An 8,819-nucleotide genomic window follows, 5' to 3' on the forward strand; every position below is an offset into this window, starting at 1 on the left:
GCCTGCCCTGGCTCCCCGAGCTACCCTCAGCAGTACCTGCCCTGGGGAGCCCAGGCTTGTCATTAGCGCTAATTGTTGTGGCTGCCAAGGAAATCTTCACACAATTTGCAAACAGGCTATGCACACACCGTAGGCAAGGGAGCCCTACACATCCCAAAAGAGAGGAGAGTGACTCGGGCGCTCTCCTGAAACACCATCATTACAGATCTTCGATTTAGTCTCTGATTCTGTTGTTTTCTAAAGAAAGGTGTACCCTTTCCACTCCTTCTTGCCCTTCATGGGGTTTGCACCCATTGCCGGAACCATCAAGTGGCACACAGCTTCCCCTCCAGCTGGCTTCCATTCCCAGTAACTTTAAGGAGAGTTTTTTGTTGTTGTTGCTGGGTTTTTTTGAGTATAGTTAACACACAGTGTTATGTTAGTTTCAGATGTACAACTTAGTGATTTGACAAGTTTATACTTCATGCTATGCTCACCACAAGTGTAGCCACCATCTGTCCCCTTACATCACTGCTACAATATCACTAACTGGGGCGCCTGGGTGGCTCAGTTGGTTAAGCGACTGCCTTCAGCTCAGGTCATGATCCTGGAGTCCCCGGATCGAGTCCCGCATCGGGCTCCCTGCTCAGCAGGGAGTCTGCTTCTCCCTCTGACCCTCCCCACTCTCATGCTCTCTCTATCTCATTCTCTCTCTCAAATAAATAAATAAAATCTTTAAAAAAAAATATATCACTAACTGTATTCCTTATGCTCTGCTTTTTATTCCGGTGACCTACTCCCTCCAGAACTGGAGGCCTGGACCTCCTTCTAAGAAGGTATTTTTAAAAGACAGCACCAACAGGTTGGTCAAAAACCCCTCTTAAGTTTTTGCCACAAAAGAATTTTCTTTAAACTAAAAATCGGGGCTAGGGCTTTGATTGGCATTGCTTAGGAATATTTCAGAGGGGAAGACTACAAATTGACGTGACCTGTCTTCCCAGGTGCAGAACTGTCAAAAATCAGCACTGCTTTTCACATCTGAAAGATATGAGTTTAGAATATACTGCTGTTTTCTTTCCCATGGAAGAGTCATTGCTTTTCGGTAGACTTTCTCTATCTTCAGCCACCAGACCCCCCCACCAAAATCCTCCCTAGAGGTGCATGGCCTAGCAACAGCTGCCATTGCAGGTAGTTAACCCCCACCCCCACCAGGACTGGCCCTCTCTGAAAAGGGCCCACAAGGAGGTTCAGAACAGCCCACCAAGTCACCCCCTTCCCTGCTCCTGTCAGTGTACATTGAGCCACAAGCCTTTTGACCGAACTCCAGCTTTGTGGCAGAACCCAGTTAAATTCCACAAAGGAATTCAGGTTTCTGTTCCCAACCTGAAGCATATAACTTCATGGGACCATTTTATTAAGTTGGATGATATCCAAAACTATTTGCACATGAGGAAGATGTCTCTAGACCCTTAGTGCTGACAGAGACTGAAAAAAAGACTGCTTATCAACTACTTGACTGGAGGACCGGCCTCTAAGAGGGGCTGTTCTCACTGGCCAGTCCTCAGCTCTGGGAGGCCAGGAGAAGGTGATGAGGGACCTCCCTGACAGAGGCAGTAGCCCACCCACCCTGTCTGCAGATGAAAGTGTGAGAGGCCACAGTCAGAGCACCTCACACTCTCCAGGCCTCTCTTCAAAGTTCTTTTAAAAATCAAATTTTCAGAGACAATGGGGAGGGGGGGCAGGAAGGCCCTGGGCCCTAAGGAGTGCTGGGTGAAGGGTAGCCCTGCCCAAGCCCTCCAGACCCCCTTCTAGATCCTTGTTCCGTACAAAGCAAGTCTCCCCTGGACTTTTAACTGCAGCCACCTCGAAAGAAAACTACCATTGCTGCCTCCTGCTAAACTCCAGCCCCAGAGTGCAAGAGGGACAAACCAGAGATGCCAATGTGTTTGTTTTTAAATCATCTCGTTACCAGAAGATCCCCTTTACCTGCAGAACTCAAAACATCAAGCCCTCCAAAACCATATTTACTTTTTTCAAAAAGTAAGCATCCAAGTCTGTCCACCCAGGGACGCCCAGTCCTGGGGGGTGCAGTCACTCCTGGTTCCTTCGGGGGGCGGGGGGGGTTACCTCGGTCCAGAGCAGGCCGAGGGAGCTGGAGATGAGGGGCAGAACCCGGCGGTCTAGCGGCGGTTTAGAGGCCGCCCCGGAGTGCAGCTCCCGCAGCTCCCGAGCTGCACCCCTACAGGCCGTCCGAGCCGCTAATGTTTAACCTCCCGCGTCCCGCCGCACCCACGGCTCGGACTACAAGGGCGCTCCCCACCCGCCGCCCTCCCCGGGCCGAATTCCTGCCATAGTTTTCCCACGCGGCCCCGCTCACCTGGGGGCCGCCGGAGCCCGCGGGGTCGGCTGAGGTCCGGGGGCGCGGGCTCCCCAGCGTGGCCCCGGCCCCGCCTCCCGGCTCGCTACACCGCCCCGACCGCCGGGAGGCCGTTCCCGGAACGCCCGGCGCCACGCGGGCCGCGGATGCACCCTCAGGAGCGGGGAGCCCGGACGCCCTCCCCGGCGGGGACAGAGCCGGCGCGCCCACCCCGGTGCGGCCGAACGGCGCGCCCGCGGGCAACCGAGCCTTCGGCGCCAGCAGCTGGAGGCCCGGGGTCTCGCGCCGCCGGCTCCCGGTACGGCCGCCCCACCTCGCCCAGACAGGGGTGGAGACTCTCCCCAGCGCCCCCGGGAAGAGCTATTTTTAAGTCTGTTACGGAGGCGGGAGGGAGGGGAAGGCCACGTTTAATCCGTCGGGAAAATCCGGGATCCAAGAGAGTGGCTCCCAGGCCTTGCCGAGAGGTCAGCCGCATGGAGCCCGGGGAGCTGGACGCGCTCCCATCTACACACACGCGCGCGCACACACACACACACACACGCTAACAACAAAGGCTGGCCTCCTGGAAAGCTGGAGCAGTTGCAGAGCTGGTGCTTAAGGCAAGCAACCCCACAACCCCCAACCTGCTAGCTTGCCCTGTGGATCCAGCTCTGAAACCCAGGACCAAAGAACTCTTTCTCTCCTGATACTGGTCCCTGAGCCCTAGCCAGATTTACGGAGACCCAGATTTCTGGGATTTTTTTTTTTAAAGGCCTTCCTCCCACTCCAGTTTCAATCTGCCACACTCTGTGTCTTGGGGCGGCCAAAGCTGAAGTGTGTGGGAACAAGTGTTGGAAGGATGTGGAGAAATTGGACCCCTTGTGCATTGCAGGTGGGAATATAAAGTGGTACAGCTGCTGTGAAAAAGAGAATGGTGATTCCTCAAAAAACTAACAATAAAATTACCATACGATCCAGCAATTCCATTTCTAGGTATATACTCAAAAGAACGAAAACAGGGACCAAAACCGATATTTGTACATGCATGCTCATAAAAGCACTATTCACGATAGTCAAAAGGTGTAAACAACCCAACTGTCCATCAGTATATTAATGGATAAACACAATGTGCTACATACATACAATGAACTATTATTCAGTCTTAAAACATAATGAAATACTGGAGCACCTGGATGGCTCAGTCAGTTAAGTGGCTGCCTTTGGCTCAGGTCTTGATCTCAGGGTCCCCAGATGGAGACCTCCCTGGGGCTTCCTGCTCAGCAGGAAGTCAGCTTCTCCCTCTGCCTCTGCTCCTCCCCCTTCATGCGCTCGTGGGCGTTCTCTCTCTCTCTCTTTCAAATAAATAAAAATTTTTAAAAATAATGAAATACTGATACATGCCACAATATGAATGAATCTTGGAAATATTATGCTAGGTGAAATAAGCCAGATACAAAAGGAGAAATGTTGTGATTCCACTTATTCAAGGTAACTGGAATAATTAAATTCATAGAGATATTCCAGAAAGGGGAATAGTGGTTACCAGGGGCTGGGGCAGGGTGAGGGGACTGTAGGGAATAGGAAGTTATTGTTTAATGGGTACAGAGCTTCAGTCTGGGACAATGGCAAAGTTCTAGAGAAGAAGAGTGGTGTTGGCTGTGCAACAATGTGAATGTACTTAATGCCACTGAATTGTACATTTGAAAATAGTTAAAATGGTAAATGTTATGAGATATAGATAGATAGATAGATAGATAGATAGATAGATATAGATATATATATAACCCCTATTTTTTAAATGGAAAAAAAAAAAAAGACCTCGGGGGCCAGGACCAAGATCAAGTAGGGATGTCTGTAAGCCATCTACTCTGATGGGGAATCTTATTCCTCCTCTCCTGGCCAGGGCACTCTTTTCACTCCAGGAGTTCCTGCCGCCTATCAGAGGGGAGCAAAGAGTCAAGGCTTTAGAGTCAAAGATGCCTTAACATCCTGGAAGAGAGCACAGGCAACAATCTCTCTGACATCAGCTGTAGTAACATTTTTCTAGATAGGTCTCCTGTGGCAAGGGAAACAAAAGCAAAAATAAACTATTGGGATTACATCAAAACAAAAAGCTTCTTCACAGTGAAGGAAACAATCAATAAAACTAAAAGGCAACCTACTGAGTTGGAGAAGATATTTGCCTGTGACATAGTCAATAAAGGGTTAGTATCCAAAATATATAAAGAACTGATACAACTCAACATCCTAAAAACAAATAATCTAATCAAAAACTAGGCAGAAGACATGAACAGACATTTCTCCAAAGAAGACATCCAGATGACTAATAGACACATGAAAAGATGTTCAACATCATTCATCATCAGGGAGATGCAAATCAAAACCACAATGAGATATCACCTCACACCTTTCAGAATGGCTAAAGTCAACAACACAAGAAACAACAATTGTTGAGGATGTGGAGAGAAAGGAACCCTCTGGCACTCTTGGTGGGAATGCAAACTGGTGCAGCCACAGTGGATAACAGTAGGCAGCTTCCTCAAAAAGTTAAAAATAGAACTACCCTATGATTACACTACTGGTATTTACTTTAAAAATACAAAAACACTAATTCAAAGGGATACATACACATCTCTATGTTTATTGCAGCATTATTTACAATAGCCAAATTATGGAAGCAGCCCAAGTGTCCATCGATAGATGAATGGATAAAGAGGTGGTATACACTTACAATGGAATATTATTCAGCCATAAAAAAGAATGAAGTCTTGGGTTTTGAACGAGATGAAGATGGAACCGAAGCCGGGCACAGGCCGTGGACGCGGTCCCACCGAGAGCTGAAGATGGCAGTGAACACATATTCAACGTCAGTCACCAGTGATAACCTAAGTCGACATGACATGCTGGCCTGGATCAATGAGTCTCTGCAGCTGAATCTGATGAAGATCAAACAGTTGTGCTCAGGGGCTGCCTACTGTCAGTTTATGGACATGCTGTTCCCTGGCTCCATTGCCTTGAAGAAAGTGAAATTCCAGACTAAGCTAGAACATGAATACATCCAGAACTTCAAAATACTACAAGCAGGTTTTAAAAGAATGGGTGTTGACAAAATAATTCTGTGGACAAATTAGTAAAAGGAAAGTTTCAGGACAGTTTTGAATTTGTTCAGTGCTTCAAGAAGTTTTTTGATGCAAACTATGATGGAAAAGACTATGACCCCGTAGCTGCCAGACAAGGTCAAGAAATGGCAGTGGCTCCCTCCCTTGTTGCTCCAGCTCTGAACAAACAGAAGAAACCTCTCAGCTCTAGCAGCGCAGCTCCACAGAGGTCCATTGCAACACACAGAACTACTGCAACCAAGGCTGGCCCGGGTGTGGTGCGAAAGAATCCTGGTGTGGGCAACAGGGATGACGAAGCAGCTGAATTGATGCAACAGGTCAGCGTATTGAAACTTACCATCGAAGACTTGGAGAAAGAAAGAGATTTCTACTTTGGAAAGCTAAGGAACATTGAATTGATTTGCCAGAACAAGGGGGAAAACAACCTGGTATTGCAGAGGATCGTGGACATTCTGTATGCCACAGATGAAGGCTTTGTGATACCTGATGAAGGGGGCCCACAGGAGGAGCAAGAAAAGTATTAACGGCCTGGACCAGCAGAGCAACATCCGAATTCTTCACTCCAAATCATGTGCTTAACTGTAAATACCCCCTTTTGTTATTCTTAGAGGACTCACTGGTTTCTTTTCATGAGCAAACAGTACCTCTTCTTAAAGTGCACTTTGCAGAAGTTTCACCCCTTTTCCAATGAGTTTGAGTTAGGAGCTTTTACCCTGTAGCAGAGCAGTATTAACATCTAGTTGGGTCACCTAGGGAACAAAGAGGCTGACCATGGGGCTCACCATGTGGACGCTGGTAACACTGATTGCTGGAGAAGGTGTTTTTATGTGATACACTGAGGTGGAAACCTCAGTAGAGAAATGTAAAGACTGATTTGAATTTTAAGCTAATGTGAAATCTTGGCAGAGAACGTTTTAATAAATAAATGCCTTAAGAGTGAAAAAAAAAAAAAAAAGAATGAAGTCTTGCCATTTGCAACAACATGGATGGTGCTAGAGAGTACAAAGCCAAGAGAAATAAGTCAGTCAGAGAAAGACAAATACCATATGATTTCACTCATATGTGAAATTTAAGAAACAAAACAAAGGAGCAAAGGAAAAAGAGAGAGAAAGAATCAAACCAAAAAACAGACTCTTAACTATAGAGAACAAACTGATGGTTACCGGAGGGGAGGTGGGTGGGGGACAGGTGAAATAGGTGAAGGGGATAAGGAGTGCACTTGTGATGAGCACGGAGTCATGTACAGAATTGTTGAATCGCTACATTGTACACCTGAAACTAATATAACACTGAATGTTAACTCTACTGGAATTAAAATTTTTAAAAATATACGTTTTATATTTCCACATTCCCAAACTATGTAACCCTGGAAAAAATCACTTAACCCTTCTATAAAATGGGAAAAATAAACTCTATCTAGCAGGGTCATTATGAGAACCAACTTAGCTGAAGTATTTCCAGGGGCCTGGCAGTCAGTGATGTGTCCTCTCAAGTTCAGTCAAATGTGAAATCTGTGGGGGCTTGGAGCATTTGCTTCTCAGCTCTCTCCCCACTGTATCCCCAAAGTGTGCAGGAAGTAGCTCTGACGGGACCTGTGTGTGTTTGTATGTGTCATTTACAGCAGCCTCAATTTCCCTACCTGTAAATGGGTGCCCTCCTTTACAGGGTTGTTGTGAGAAAGTGAACTTGGCGTACAGCTTCATCTACCTGGTCAGTAATTCCAAATGTTCAGTAATTCCATGTTCAGCTGACCAAGGCTTCCCACGCACGGAACCCTCCACACCCTTCACTCACTGGGCCACACTTCAACATTCAGTACAGCCAAGAGTTATCGAGTGCCTACTGTGTGCAGGCTCTGTTCTAGATTCCAAAGGATACCACGGGTTTATAATGGACTAGGTCACCTAGCACTGGGGAGCTGCCCCACTCTCCTGTACCACCTCTGCCACAGCACACAAAAGGGTTGGCAGCACCGCTGGGGACAGGGAGACAGTCCGTGATGCAGGAACATGCCGAAGGAGACTGACCCTGAATGGCTAGTCCAGGGAACATCACTGTCACCATGAGCAGCTGGGCCATAACTATTGGATGGGAGGAGAAAAGGGTGGGCTCTCAATACCTATGGTTTTCATCTGGCCCCGTAGCCTTTCACCCCTTCCTCAGCCAGTGACAGACACCCAGTCCCTGACTCAGCACACACACCATCACAGTGTGTCTCCTTCCTACACTTAGGGATGTGTCAGGAGACAGTGGGACAGACTGCTGACTGAAGGTGGACTGTAGAGCTTAGGCGGCCCGCAATAGGAGTGCTCTCTGCTGTCAGCTGTTGGCATCACAGCTCAGAAGCCAGCTCCAGCTTCCGGAAGGACATCTGAGGTGTATGGGGCAGATCTCCCAGCATCTCCCAGATGCTGGCCATGCATGGTAAATGAGGTAATTTTAGGTCAAAAGTATATTGTTGGGTTTTCACAGTGCTGATGTATAGACAGGTATATAGTCAAAGGGAGATTTTACATAAAAATCTGGTTTGCTGATTTCTCTTGAAAAAATCTAAGGATCTGGCAACAAGAGGCCTGCACTCTCACATGTCAAGAATTGGCTGATGCCGAGAGCGGACCTCTTCCCTAGGCACGATCTACACTCTAGCCCATTCCCTGAAAAAAATCTCTTTGAAGGACACTGATGCACTTAAGAAGAGATCTCCTTTCTCAGGAAAAAGATTTTCACTTCTGCAAAATGAAAAATGCACAGTCAGCCTAACCAGGACCCACTCTCTGAGTCTAGAAATAAACCCGAGGCATGGCAGACTGGGACAAACTGAAAAAAAACCTGCAACTAAAATATTAAAAATGTTTGTGACCTTGATATACAAAGGGTGGTTACAAGTCAATAAGAAATAGAAAAACAACCCAATAGAAAAGAGGACAAAATATATTAGGTAATTCACAGATTAAGAGAATATATATTATTAAGCATGTGCAACACTAAGCCTCACCAAAATTAATGTGACAATTAAATACATTTTTAAAACTATTGTACTGGTTAAAATTAAATAGATTTTTGTCTTCTGCCCATTTCTTGATTAGATTATTTGTTCTTTGGGTGTTGAGTTTGATAAGTTCTTTACAGATTTTGGATCCTAGCCCTTTATCTGATATGTCATTTGCAAATATCTTCTCCCATTCTGTTGGCTGTCTTTTGGTTTTGTTGACTGTTTCCTTTGCTGTGCAAAAGCTTTTTATCTTGATGAAGTCCCAATAGTTCATTTTTGCCCTTGCTTCCCTTGCCTTTGGCGATGTTTTTAGGAAGAAGTTGCTGCAGCTGAAGTTGAAGAGGTTGCTACCTGTGTTTTCCACAAGGATTTT

General features: G+C 46.7%; 1 protein-coding gene and 1 pseudogene across 3 annotated transcripts in view; one reads left to right on the forward strand and one right to left on the reverse strand.

Moving 5' to 3' along the window:
- The window catches only part of DZIP1L (DAZ interacting zinc finger protein 1 like), a 41,728-nt gene extending 38,679 nt beyond the window's left edge, over positions 1–3,049 (reverse strand). For 2 of the 3 annotated variants that reach the window (XM_081826896.1, XM_081826884.1), the window contains exon 1: positions 2,357–3,049. The gene's annotated coding sequence lies outside the window, so the exon portion shown is untranslated. The remainder of the gene's footprint in view (positions 1–2,356) is intronic. The other variant, XM_081826891.1, reaches the window with a different exon arrangement.
- A 2,078-nt stretch (positions 3,050–5,127) lies between these two features.
- On the forward strand, positions 5,128–6,441 carry LOC102747618 (microtubule-associated protein RP/EB family member 1 pseudogene; annotated as a pseudogene).
- Positions 6,442–8,819: the final 2,378 nt, after the last annotated feature.

Source organism: Leptonychotes weddellii, chromosome 1, assembly GCF_054177405.1.
Source record: "Leptonychotes weddellii isolate Sample4059 chromosome 1, ASM5417740v2, whole genome shotgun sequence".
In the NCBI taxonomy this organism is placed as follows: Eukaryota; Metazoa; Chordata; class Mammalia; order Carnivora; family Phocidae; genus Leptonychotes; species Leptonychotes weddellii.